Raw genomic sequence first — 13,869 nt, 5'->3', positions numbered from 1 at the left:
CCCTGTAACTCCCACAGCACACATAGAACACATTCCCTCTGGCACCAGAGGGGGGTACCCCACTTTCTGACAAGGTGCCAGCCCCTCACCCCTCTATCCTGGCAGAGGGTTTATACCCTGCATGTACAAAGAATGTTTGGGGTTTTTTCTTGCAACAGGCATGGAAGTCCCTCCTCTCCAAGCAATGATTGCTGAGCTCCTCCTAGAGACAGACTCACTGCTGGCTCCAACCCTGACTCTCTCTGATTCTCTCCCAGTACCTGCCCAGAGCCAGCTAGCAATGAGTGCAGCCAGCTCAGGACTCAGCTCAGAGGGGAGGCAGACCTGCACCTGAAAAGTGAGTAAGGGACACTAATGCCTTCATTTAACCCTTTCACTGCCAGATCCACTGGAAATATTACACTTTATATGGAAGAAACATGTCCTGGGCACTTCTATCTATACACTGATTCCCATCCATGTGATTTTATATTTTAGAATATTTTACTCTGTATCTTTTTAATAGAGTATAATCATTTTTCTTGCACTGTAAATCCAATAATCTCAGAATTCTCTGCAACATATACATCAACATGTTGCTTTCTGTTTGTTTTGTATTTTTCTTGGGGTGGGAATGAAAAGTGTCAGAAATTGCAAACCCCCCTGTTTTGCCAACTTCTACTTGGGGAGTCTTTAGATTTTGAATTTACAGAAACTCTAAACCTTCCATTAAATGAAGGATTTGTTTCATTAAAATGTCAGATATTTGCAGAGACCTGTTGCTGGAGGTTTTCTGAGAAGTTTGTTGAAGCAGATGAGGGGTTAATGTTACATTGCTATTTAATGTTCAGTCCCACAGATGTCAGTGTGGTTGCTATGCAATTTGTGTTTTAGAATGTCTACACATTATATGATGTGAGTGTGTGTGTCACTTGCTGCTGTGGGTACAGTTTATTCTATGGTTGAATTTAGAATTATTTATAAAACAAAGTATGTATTCCTTTTCATAAATGAAGTTTGAGATGGGCTATTGCCATTTTGTTTATTGTTTTTAACTCATTTAGACAAGATACAAAGTGATTAATAACAACACCCCTGTAATATAATAATATAATGACAGCAAAACCTGACAGATCAGGAAAAAAACAAACAATATGTTACATTTAAACTGTAATTAATACATAATAGGTTTATCTTATAATACAGTTATTACAGCACTGCATGTGCAAGGGTTAATCAGTATTATTATCTATTCTAGAAGATCTATCTCTGATGCTTCCTGTTCTCTGTGGATCCAACATGTGTTTGTAATCTTTAAAATAAAAATAAAAAAAAGAATACATTCGGGCTGTTCATTGTAATTTGGGGACACTAGGGAGATTAGCTCCAGCCTCTGGCAGTCAATGGGTTAAATTAACTCATGCCAGCACTATGGCCCACTAACACTAACACTGTGACATGTTCGAATTCCCCTCTGCAAGGCCAGAATTCAGGGATTTATTTACTAAACAGTTGGATTTTTGTGAAGTGAATTGCAAAACATGGGACCAATTAAAGAGTTAATGCTGAAAAAATATTTTCCAAATCCTAAAATGAATTTAGTTCTTTTAGTCTAAATCGTGTAAATTCAGCTTTTAATTAAACCTCCCATCACTGTTTATTAAATGTACCCCAAAGGCACACATTACCAGTTTGCCACCAGAATCTAGTAATATGTTTCATTACACAAACATCCCTGCTGGCGTCCATCGACTTCTCGTGACATTCCTGATTCATTTCCATTTTATTAGTTACTTTTCATAAATGGCACGCTGAATCTGACCCCCCATCAGATCTTGTGTTGGGTTAAATGTTCCATTTAATGGATTTTTTTTCCCATTCATTTAATGAGATTTCGGGTTGGTGAATGTGAATGTAAAGTACAAGTATTGCAAGTTTTAAAAAATAAATAAAAATGAAAATATAAATATATATCTTGCAGTAGTGTAATAGGCTACATTTAACCCTGTGATGACAAGCAATGCATCAGTCATCATACACATTGTTGTGTTCAAATCCTTGACCAGAAAGGGTTAATATACATGTATGCGGCCTGACTTACAGATTGTAGCAAAAAAATAAATAAAGGACATAATTTGCATCTTCTCTCCTCCTTTAAGTACACACTGACGAGCCACGCATTATTGAGCCAAAATTAGAGGCTCACACGTGCCATATCCATAGAGACATTCATCTATTACTTAAAGATTAAGTGAAATATCTTCTCTGCGGTAAAGAAACACTGTTGCTATGTATTGAGAGATGCGGTAGCTATAGCACACTTGTTGGGCACATTAAAATGGGCAGGAATTGAAAGCCACAAAACACTTGTTGGCCACCGTTCTGTAAGAAATGAGTTGTCTGCCAAATGATCCTCATAGATTTCCTAAATCTCAGCTGGAGGAGATTGCTTGGCTTTTACTCAACTTTTGCTACCGAGAAATTTCCTTGGAGGACGTCCATGCTGTATCTACGCATTTTGGGTTCTTTGCCTTAAAAATCCACGAAAAACGTGCGGACGAAGGTACAGACGCACTTTTGGCGTGTATCAGGTGATGTGGATAAATTGCATCGAAATATAATTTTTCACGCAAACAAGTGCCCACTTGTTTTTTGCCCACTTTTTTCCCAATCTGTACTTTTTGCTACTTTAACCCCTTAAAGACCAAACTTCTGGAATAAAAGGAAATCGTGACATGTCACACGTGTCATGTGTCCTTAAGGGGTTAAGCTGTGCATGTTCTATGGATGGAATGAGACGGGCGCTCTTCTTCCCACTAGAAACTTTACTTCGAATTCAATCTGACCTATTATCTTCCAGCTGGAGTTTTGTTCTCACAGATACGATGTATGCGAGAGTCCCCCACCAGGTGACGGGGTATTGGATGGGAAATATGAGACTGACATTATTTGAATGTTTTTCATTCATTTTCCTTCGGTCAGTAATGGACTTTGTGTCCCAGTGTCTGGAGTGACATAGGAACAGACTGCAGGGGGGGAGAATCCTCTACCTCCACCAGTGACCCAGTGTTTTACAGAATGCAGTATCTAATTTGAAGTCTGTGCAGGTTGAGCTGCCGTTGTAGTGTTTCAACGCTATGCAAATCCTACCGGCAGCCAAAACATGAGGAATTTGCATCCACTGGGATGAATGACACGTTAGGAGATTTGAATCCAGTTTCAAACAGACATAATTAAACTCGGCGTGAGTCAACCGGCAAGTGTTCTCTCTAAGATGACCTGCTCCAAACGAATCCAAGATTACTTCTTGTTAGCCTTTTCCCCCTGTAAATGCTTATTGATTTTTGCTGCTGAATCTATTTTAACCTCTTTAATGCTCGTCTTGTCAACTTCGAGGGAACGTAGAAATAAAAGACTTGGCCGTAGAGGCCGTTTGACCAGTCTGGTTTGCCCAATATTTGTCATCTGTCGCACAGGGCTCAAAATATCCATTAGTTGCTGGCAAGTGAAAATTCATCCCTGGCTAGTAGAAATTAACGTGTGCCATGGACCCACCAGGTAGGCTGTAGGTAGGTTTGAGGCCTGTTAGTAGGAACTAAAAAATACATTTAAAGCAAAATTGATGTCAGGAGCCAAAAGTCCCTTAGAATGTGCCCATTTTCTCCAAAACACAGGCTTTATGTAGGATTTCACTCCTTAGGATTGAAGTGTGTAGCCCAAGTCATCTTCAATTCTTCCATTGAATTACTGCCTCTGCTGGTAGGCTGTTCCCTGTATCTACAACTCCCGTAACCTACAATTTATTCCCTCAATCTTCCCGTTATGTCTTCTTGTTCCAGCTGCCCTCTTTCCCTCTTTCTACAAAAACTAGCAATGTCTAGTGCTTTATTAAACGCCTTGAGATGTTTGTAAATCCCTGCTTCCCCTTTAACCCCCCATTCTATTTCTGCTATTTCAGTACAAACTCTGCATTCTTATAGATTATATATTAATCAGACTTGTTCTACTGATCTATAAATGAATATCAGCGCTGTACCTTTCCTACTGAGTCCCTCTTTCTATTCTCTCCCAAATTCTGCAGTTCTTGTTTTCATTTGTCACCCTGGCTCCAGCTCTCTTGTCCGTTTTGACACCTTAGATTGATAGAGAGAGATCTCAATGTATCAATCCTGGTAAAATAGTTTATAAATAAATAAATAATAGATTTCCTGCTTCTCTTTGAACTAATAGCCAACACTGCAGGCTGTATAAACAATCTATACCTCAACTGGTTAATTGGAAACGGTGACATTATAACATCAGCCACGAATACCAGTAAACATACTATTTAAACATTAGTAAAAGTTACACAGACGCAGTACACCCCGTGTGCGGGTAAATCACTCCTAGCTATGTTTATGTTGGTTGTACAACGTGCCCCACTGCAATAAACTGATTATTAAACATAAAATCTGACATGGGAATTTATAAACTTTAAAATAATTTAACAATAACATTTAGGGGCCTTAGGGGTGAGAATTCAAATGGCACAGAAATTGATAAATTGGCACAGAAATTATAAGTAATTTGGCTGCTGATGTGGGAATAGCACACTCCTTGGCCCGATGACAATCTATGTAAATGCTCAATATTATTTAATATAAAACTGTTGCATGTGAGGTTATCATGATAGCTACCTAAACGTTATGTATGGTTTGTGCTATTTTGTTTAGATTTCACTCTGTATTTTTTTCGATAGTTTACATTCTATTCCTGTCTCTCCTGGCACGGCCAGAGCACATCATGCAAATTTATTTATTTCCCATAATTCCATATATACACGCGCATGGCTCAGCAAGGAATGTGTGAGCGTGATACCCTCAGATGCCATTTTAGGAAGTGACCGAGCATGCATGAACACGCCTGCAGTTTCCTGGAGAGATGGGGTCATTCTCTGAACACAGAAATATGATTAATACTTACCTTCGCTGTACTACCCACCCCAGTGAGAATGTCAGTAGTGAGGAAGTGAGATGTGACATAATAGTTTTAATACAATCCAGATCTGCAAATCTCTCGTGGCTGCCTGGGAATCATTAGATTTACAATTATTTGTATAGAGCAAACATATTCCACAGCGCGGTACAATAGGTAAAATACAAACAATTCTAACAAAACAGATTTGATATATGGGAACACCATCTGAAGAGGGCCCATACTGTAACGATTGTAGCGCCAACGTTTAGCCGTCCCAGCTATTGATTTATGGCGCATGCTGTGCGATATTTGGCCAGCACTGATTCCTACACGTGACTCTTTAGTAAATACAGTCAGATCATGTCTCTTGTTCCAGAAATGCGGGGTGCAAGCTGGAGACGCAGTAACGGCAGCACAGACCGGCACGTTTTGGCATTAGTCACACGGCCAAGGGTTAATGAACTGTTGTTGAGAATTATTTCATTGTACATCAGAGTACCCAAGCTGGAGAATTTTCCAATTCCAAAGTTTTCTCAGTGAGCTACGGTCCGTTCGCCGTTTAGTGATGATGGTGTTGATCATTGTTGCTGGGAGAAGTGTGAAGGAGCCAGTGCCATAAGCCGTTAATTAAAAAATAATGAACGCAGTGTGCACCTCGCCTGATATCCTACACATTCCACCAGAATTAACTGTGAATGCTCTACCTAACCAATAAAGTGACCAATTCATCAAACATTACTTTCTACGATCCTAAACACCCACATCTCACTTTACTATTCCAGTGTCCTTCACAGTAACGTGCAGTGTGTATGTGTATCACAGAGCTCCACAGCAATACAACTCACAGTAATGTGTCTGAGTGTATAACAGAGCTCCTCCACAGCAATACAACTCACAGTAATGTGCAGTGTGTATCACAGAGCTCCACAGCAATAATACTCACAGTAATGTGTCTGAGTGTATAACAGAGCTCCACAGCAATAAAGCTGAAAGTAATGTGCAGTGTGTATGAGTGTATCACAGAGCTCCACAGCAATACAACTCACAGTAATGTGCAGTGTGTATCACAGAGCTCCACAGCAATAATACTCACAGTAATGTGTCTGAGTGTATAACAGAGCTCCACAGCAATAAAGCTGAAAGTAATGTGCAGTGTGTATGAGTGTATCACAGAGCTCCACAGCAATAAAACTCACAGTAATGTGCAGTGTGTATGAGTATCACAGAGCTCCTCAGCAATGTCAGTCACTGTGACAATAATTGAGCATTCAGATCACTAACTACATTTTAAAAACATCATGTTTATTGCATGTAGATGTTTATTAAATGTAATTCTGACCTGGCACAGCCTGGCATCTGATGCAAATTTCCAGTTTCTTGCATTTCTTTGCACAGGCCCACGAATGCAGGTGCTCGCAGGAGATCATGGGGAAAATGATGCATAGCACACCTGCACAGGTAGAACATTCTGAAAATAGACCTGAAACAAGCATTACATCGTCAATATACAGAATGCAATGTATATTTTGTGACCCCAGTTTGCAGAGAAATGGTGTAAATGCCAGACTTGTGTATATGTGCACAACTAGCACAGGTTTTAACCCTTTCACTGCCAAACCGGCCATTCACAAATTGTAAACGTTGTGGCAGTGTAATAGTTAAAATAAATCCGGATACTCTGGTGATAATGTACCCATGGCACGTCTGTCTCTGTGTAGTTCTGCCATTCTACCGTTTTACAAAAGATCAATAAAGCACTGAGGGCGTACAGCCCGCTGTGACGTAGAATTACACGCTACAAACATGGCTCACGGGGCCTGGAACATGACATGAACATATCAGGTTTATTCACAGAGCTCCAGCGTGTGGCCAAATCCAAATGGCAACATTGAGGCTAAAAGAGGTAACTGGTGATTCATCCCAAGATTCCAATTGGATTCGCTATTCACTAGAATTCTGTGTTTGGTAAATCGACACCGGGAAACAAAGTCGGGACTGTCCCCCTAAAATAAGAACTGTCCCCCTAGATCAGGAATGTTGGGAGACTTGTTTTACTGTTCTTACGGCTTCAATGTATCATGGAAATTGGAGATCTTCAACGCTGGGGCTCTCTCATGAACCCTCCCCTGCATGAGAAGATGTAGGACTTTCAAAGCTGCTAAATAAACCTGGATTTGTTCACACATTACGCCATGACAGGCTTAGCCCGCCGCTGTGTCAAAGCTCCTCACTTTAGGCAGATTTTAACTTAATCCTATTGTTTACACAGCTAATGATTGCTGAACCAGGAAATGAATCTGCGTGTTAAACCTGTCCATAGCTTGTCCAGCTACGTGGGCAGCGCTAACGACACATGGCAGCCATTATATTGCTATATTATTCGATTATCTGTGATAAGACGTTTTATGGAGTGCTGAAAGTACTGTAATGATACACGGGACAAAAGGATGAGAGTTTGTAAATGTCTCCACAACCTCAAGCCGGCATTATTTTCTGCTAATACACCAGCATTCTATACATTTTATATCACAGTATTTTTTTACAGAATTTGGTTTTGCGATCGGGTTCTATTGTGTCCAAGATTAGTTAGAGTTACACTTTCCAATGTTCATAAAACCACCAATATTTTCTAAAATAATTAGTACCTGACGCGTTATTACTGAAATACAAGATCATAGAGCATTATATCCAAATGGCAGACTCTGAAATAACCAAAAAGAGCTCGAGCTGGGCCAGAGAACCTTTCCTATTATGCCTCAATTTGTCCATTCAGATTTAATTCCACAACTACAAAGTGTCCCTTTTTAAGAGGGACAGTCCCTATTTTGTTCCCAAATCCCTCTGTCTCTCTTTTCTTTTCAAACGTCCCTCTTTTCTGGGAGCAATAATACTCCCAGTAATGTGTCTGAGTGTATAACAGAGCTCCACATCAATAATACTCCTAGTAACGTGTCTGAGTGTATAACAGAGCCCCACAGCAATAATACTCCCAGTAATGTGTCTGTATAACAGAGCTGCACAGCAATAATACTCCCAGTAATGTGTCTGTATAACAGAGCTGCACAGCAATAATACTCCCAGTAATGTGTCTGAGTGTAAAACAGAGCTCCACAGCAATAATACTCCCTGTAATGTGTCTGAGTGTATAACAGAGCTTCACAGCAATAATACTCACAGTAATGTGTCTGGGTGTATAACAGAGCTCCACAGCAATAATACTCCCAGTGATGTGTCTGAGTGTATAACAGAGCTCCACAACAATAATACTCCCAGTGATGTGTCTGAGTGTATAACAGAGCTCCACAACAATAATACTCCTAGTAACGTGTCTGAGTGTATAACAGAGCTCCACAGCAATAATACTCCCAGTAACGTGTCTGAGTGTATAACAGAGCCCCACAACAATAATACTCCCAGTAATGTGTCTGTATAACAGAGCTGCACAGCAATAATACTCCTAGTAACGTGTCTGAGTGTATAACAGAGCTCCACAGCAATAATACTCCCAGTAATGTGTCTGAGTGTATAACAGAGCTTCACAGCAATAATACTCACAGTAATGTGTCTGGGTGTATAACAGAGCTCCACAGCAATAATACTCCCAGTGATGTGTCTGAGTGTATAACAGAGCTCCACAGCAATAATACTCCCAGTGATGTGTCTGAGTGTATAACAGAGCTCCACAACAATAATACTCCCAGTGATGTGTCTGAGTGTATAACAGAGCTCCACAACAATAATACTCCTAGTAACGTGTCTGAGTGTATAACAGAGCTCCACAGCAATAATACTCCCAGTAACGTGTCTGAGTGTATAACAGAGCCCCACAACAATAATACTCCCAGTAATGTGTCTGTATAACAGAGCTGCACAGCAATAATACTCCTAGTAACGTGTCTGAGTGTATAACAGAGATCCACAGTAATAATACTCCCAGTAATGTGTCTGAGTGTATAACGGAGATCCACAGCAATAATACTCCCAGTAATGTGTCTGAGTGTATAACGGAGATCCACAGCAATAATACTCCCAGTAATGTGTCTGAGTGTATAACGGAGCTCCAGAGCAATAATACTCCCAGTAATTTCTCTGAATTTATAACAGAGCTCCACAGCAATAATACTCTCAGTAATGTGTCTGAGTGTATAACAGAGATCCACAGCAATAATACTCCCAGTAATGTGTCTGAGTGTATAACTGAGCTCAACAGCAATAATACTCCCAGTAATGTGACTGAGTGTATAACAGAGCCCCACAGCAATAATACTCCCAGTAATGTGTCTGAGTGTATAACAGAGCTCCACAGCAATAATACTCCCAATAATGTGACTGAGTGTATAACAGAACTCGACAGCAATAATACTCCCAATAATGTGTCTGAGTGTATAACAGAGCTCCACAGCAATAACACTCCCAGTAATGTCTCTGAATTTATAACAGAGCTCCACAGCAATAATACTCTCAGTAATGTCTCTGAATTTATAACAGAGCTCCACAGCAATAATACTCTAAGTAATGTGTCTGAGTGTATAACAGAGATCCACAGCAATAATACTCCCAGTAATGTGTCTGAGTGTATAACAGAGATCCACAGTAATAATACTCCCAGTAATGTGTCTGAGTGTATAACGGAGATCCACAGCAATAATACTCCCAGTAATGTGTCTGAGTGTATAACGGAGCTCCAGAGCAATAATACTCCCAGTAATGTCTCTGAATTTATAACAGAGCTCCACAGCAATAATACTCCCAGTAATGTGTCTGAGTGTATAACAGAGCTCCACAGCAATAATACTCCCAATAATGTGACTGAGTGTATAACAGAACTCGACAGCAATAATACTCCCAATAATGTGTCTGAGTGTATAACAGAGCTCCACAGCAATAACACTCCCAGTAATGTCTCTGAATTTATAACAGAGCTCCACAGCAATAATACTCTCAGTAATGTCTCTGAATTTATAACAGAGCTCCACAGCAATAATACTCTAAGTAATGTGTCTGAGTGTATAACAGAGATCCACAGCAATAATACTCCCAGTAATGTGTCTGAGTGTATAACAGAGATCCACAGTAATAATACTCCCAGTAATGTGTCTGAGTGTATAACGGAGATCCACAGCAATAATACTCCCAGTAATGTGTCTGAGTGTATAACGGAGCTCCAGAGCAATAATACTCCCAGTAATGTCTCTGAATTTATAACAGAGCTCCACAGCAATAATACTCTCAGTAATGTGTCTGTGTGTATAACAGAGATCCACAGCAATAATACTTCCAGTAATGTGTCTGAGTGTATAACAGAGCCCCACAGCAATAATACTCCCAGTAATGTCTCTGAATTTATAACAGAGCTCCACAGCAATAATACTCTCAGTAATGTGTCTGAGTGTATAACAGAGATCCACAGCAATAATACTCCCAGTAATGTGTCTGAGTGTATAACTGAGCTCCACAGCAATAATACTCCCAGTAATGTGTCTGAGTGTATAAAAGAGCTCCACAGCAATAATACTCCCAGTAATGTGACTGAGTGTATAACAGAGCCCCACAGCAATAATACTCCCAGTAATGTGTCTGAGTGTATAACAGAGCTCCACAGCAATAATACTCCCAATAATGTGAATGAGTGTATAACAGAACTCGACAGCAATAATACTCCCAGTAGTGTGTCTGAGTGTATAACAGAGCTCCACAGCAATAACACTCCCAGTAATGTCTCTGAATTTATAACAGAGCTCCACAGCAATAATACTCTCAGTAATGTCTCTGAATTTATAACAGAGCTCCACAGCAATAATACTCTCAGTAATGTGTCTGAGTGTATAACAGAGCTCCACAGCAATAATACTCCCAGTAATGTCTCTGAATTTATAACAGAGCTCCACAGCAATAATACTCTCAGTAATGTGTCTGAGTGTATAACAGAGATCCACAGCAATAATACTCCCAGTAATGTGTCTGAGTGTATAACAGAGCTCCACAGCAATAATACTCCCAGTAATGTGACTGCGTGTATAACAGAGCTCCATAGCAATAATACTCCCAGTAATGTGTCTGAGTGTATAACTGAGCTCCCCAGCAATAATACTCCCAGTAATGTGTCTGAGTGTATAACAGAGCTCCACAGCTGTAATACTCCCAGTAATGTGTCTGAGTGTATAACAGAGCTCCATAGCAATAATACTCCCAGTAATGTGTCTTTAAACTACAATAAATGTGTTTAGAAATCAGTCTGTGTAAATAAGATACTTTGTTATTGTTATAAATTACATTTTATTTTGCAAATTGTTCTTAGTAAGTCACCTAAAAGTTCTCAGAACAGCCTCGCCCCTGGCCACCCCTCTACTCACGCCCCTTAATTTGTGAGTCTGTTTATGTGAAATGTCGGGGGGTAATTACAGAATCTGATCATACATTGCATGTTCACTTTCTAGCTAACTCCCATATATTTCATTTAACTGATTTTTGTGTTATTAGATCTTTGATGCTTTCACATTATTTTCATTTTTTATTGCACAAATGCCCCAACATTTAGTGGAGGTGGAGTATGTATTTATTAATTAATGGGATACTGTAAGCACCATAACCACTGCAGCCTGATGTACCCTGGCCCGTTCCCCGGTAATGGGGCATACTGTTTATTAATGGTTTGCTATCTTAGCTGCGTTCCCAGCGGGCTCCAAATCTCCCATGTCTAGTGCCATGCTTCCAGCTCCTGCAGAGCCCATCCAGTCGCGAGGACAGGGCAGCGTCAGGTGATCACCGTCAGCCAAGAATGGCACACTGTGCAAAACAAAAAATTGCACAAATTGGCTTTTCTTCTGAGCTGACTATGTGGATTTACACCTCGGCAGCCAAGGGGTTAAACTCTGTTTGTGTGGTGTTTGATAGCAAATAATAGAGACTTCATACACCATAACCACCTTACATCACTGAAGTGGCCATGGTTCCTGGAGTAACGCTTTCATTGTTTGGGTGGCACTAGTGCACCTTGCAAAGTCCATTCTGTGCTGGGCCTCTTTTCTTTGGCAATTTGGGACTTACTGCCGGCTGTGCAGTCGTTAACCATTAAGGTACCCCAGTACCCAGTAATGACCCCATTATCCTTCTTGCATCTTTCCATTCAACTTACATTTTGCAAATCTCTTGTCAAATCTCCACAGATCACCGTTTAGTGAATGCACCCCAAAGCGTTACCCCCCATGCTGTGTGTGTGGAAAGCAGTCTATTAATCTTCTTGGCTTGTGTGTGAGCTGTTTAAACACCCTCGTTATATCTCCTGTGTTCATCTCGATCTGCTCAGAAGGGTTTATAATAGATCACTTCTCTACTTGAGAAATAGTAAACAGAGTAAGTTTTAAAACGCCAGCTCGCTGGAGTTAAGTTGTTGCAGCTGTCAGTGTCAGTATTACACTATTATGACTGTTTATGGGAAATAACGCAAGTTTAATGACATGATCCAATAAAACAAAAATGAAACTCTCCACCTCCCTTTCTCCCGTGACTGTCAAACATACAATGAATGCAACGTTATCCAGAGAACACATTGGAAAATCTATAGGGTGCAAGCATGATACAATGAATCTCAGTGTAAGTGGTTTTATATTACGGGGGAACGCCAGGCTGAAACGGCTCATGTAGAGAATGCATTAAAAATGAAGTTTAGACTATAAGAAGCCACGTGTTCTGACCTCTCATTCTGGAGTTTGTTGGTGTCAAGTATAACAATCCAACACGCAATGTTTAACGCTATAGTATTCAAAGAGGATAGCAGCATATTACCGGACCTTAGAGTGGCTTAACGCAATGTCATGGTACAAACCAAGGACAGGGATTCTGGACGTACACACAAGAAGCCAAGCTGGATTACAGAGTAGCCAATGTGAGTGGACGTGGTCAATGACCTCAATTAGCACCAATGACATCATGAGATTGGTGTGACATCATAAAATGGGACGGAGCTACAGTGCCTGGCATTGATACATTCTTGGAGAGGTAGAGGCACCCTGTGAGTGGCGTAACGCAGGGGTATGTATGTTTATAGTAGGACATGTTTAACCCAAAGGGCAAATTGGTTAATCGATTTCACAGAACTCTTTGCACAGCCCCAATTTTGCTTAAAGCAGAGGTGTCTGGGACTTGTAGTTCAGTTATCAGTTTTCTACTCATTAAACAGTCGAACGACAAGTCCCAGAAAGCTTTCCCTGTCTCTGGTTAAGAGGGATGCGACAGAAAGTGAGGTGTACGCATGTACAGGAACTGGCGAGAAGGAAGTACTTTAGAATCGAGGAGGAGGGACAAAGGGGGCGGGGTTAACATATGTAGAAAACTTCAATACATTTTAAAAAATCAGACATTTATAAAATACAGAAAACTGTTAGGGCCGAAATCTAAGAAATGCAGGAAAGTTGTACTGACACTGATACCGGAGAAACTGACGGAAGCCAAGCACAGAGAGATGGACACAGGTTTCTTCAGGAAGGAAGAGATTCTTTATTGGATCACCGATCGGGACTCAGAGGGACTTATGTCACCAAAATACAGCAAGTTCTGAGCCCCGGACAATAGTGCAGGCTCCTTATATAGGCACATAACTCCTCCCATATTAAGCTCCACCCGCACATTCTCTTGACCAATCAATACAAATAAGAATTAACTTCCTGCTTGACCGCATGGCCTGTCCAGCACAATGGAGGAGGGGAATACTACATCCTGTATTCTTGCACATGCTCCGTACACTACTGATCGTATCTTGCCTCGTGCAACCAACTGATCGATACGTCAGCATATGCACGTACACATGCCACGTGGTAATCTCGGCCTACTAAATTTATTTTTACCGAGATTCCACCACATTCCCCCCTTTGATGCCTCTTGATATTTCACAATTACTTGAGGCATCACTTAACCTTAGTTTGCATACACCGCAGG

The 13,869-nt window shown here is 40.6% G+C and overlaps 1 protein-coding gene across 1 annotated transcript in view; it reads left to right on the top strand.

Moving 5' to 3' along the window:
* Positions 1-208: 208 nt before the first annotated feature.
* KCNG1 (potassium voltage-gated channel modifier subfamily G member 1) overlaps positions 209-13,869 on the top strand; it is a 37,932-nt gene continuing 24,271 nt past the window's right edge. Inside the window, exon 1 of the mRNA XM_063459693.1 lies at positions 209-337. The gene's annotated coding sequence lies outside the window, so the exon portion shown is untranslated. The remainder of the gene's footprint in view (positions 338-13,869) is intronic.

Source organism: Pelobates fuscus, chromosome 6 (assembly GCF_036172605.1).
Source record: "Pelobates fuscus isolate aPelFus1 chromosome 6, aPelFus1.pri, whole genome shotgun sequence".
Lineage (NCBI taxonomy): Eukaryota > Metazoa > Chordata > Amphibia > Anura > Pelobatidae > Pelobates > Pelobates fuscus.
Note: the sequence above shows the minus strand (reverse complement) of the source record. Positions and strands in the feature narration are given on the sequence as shown.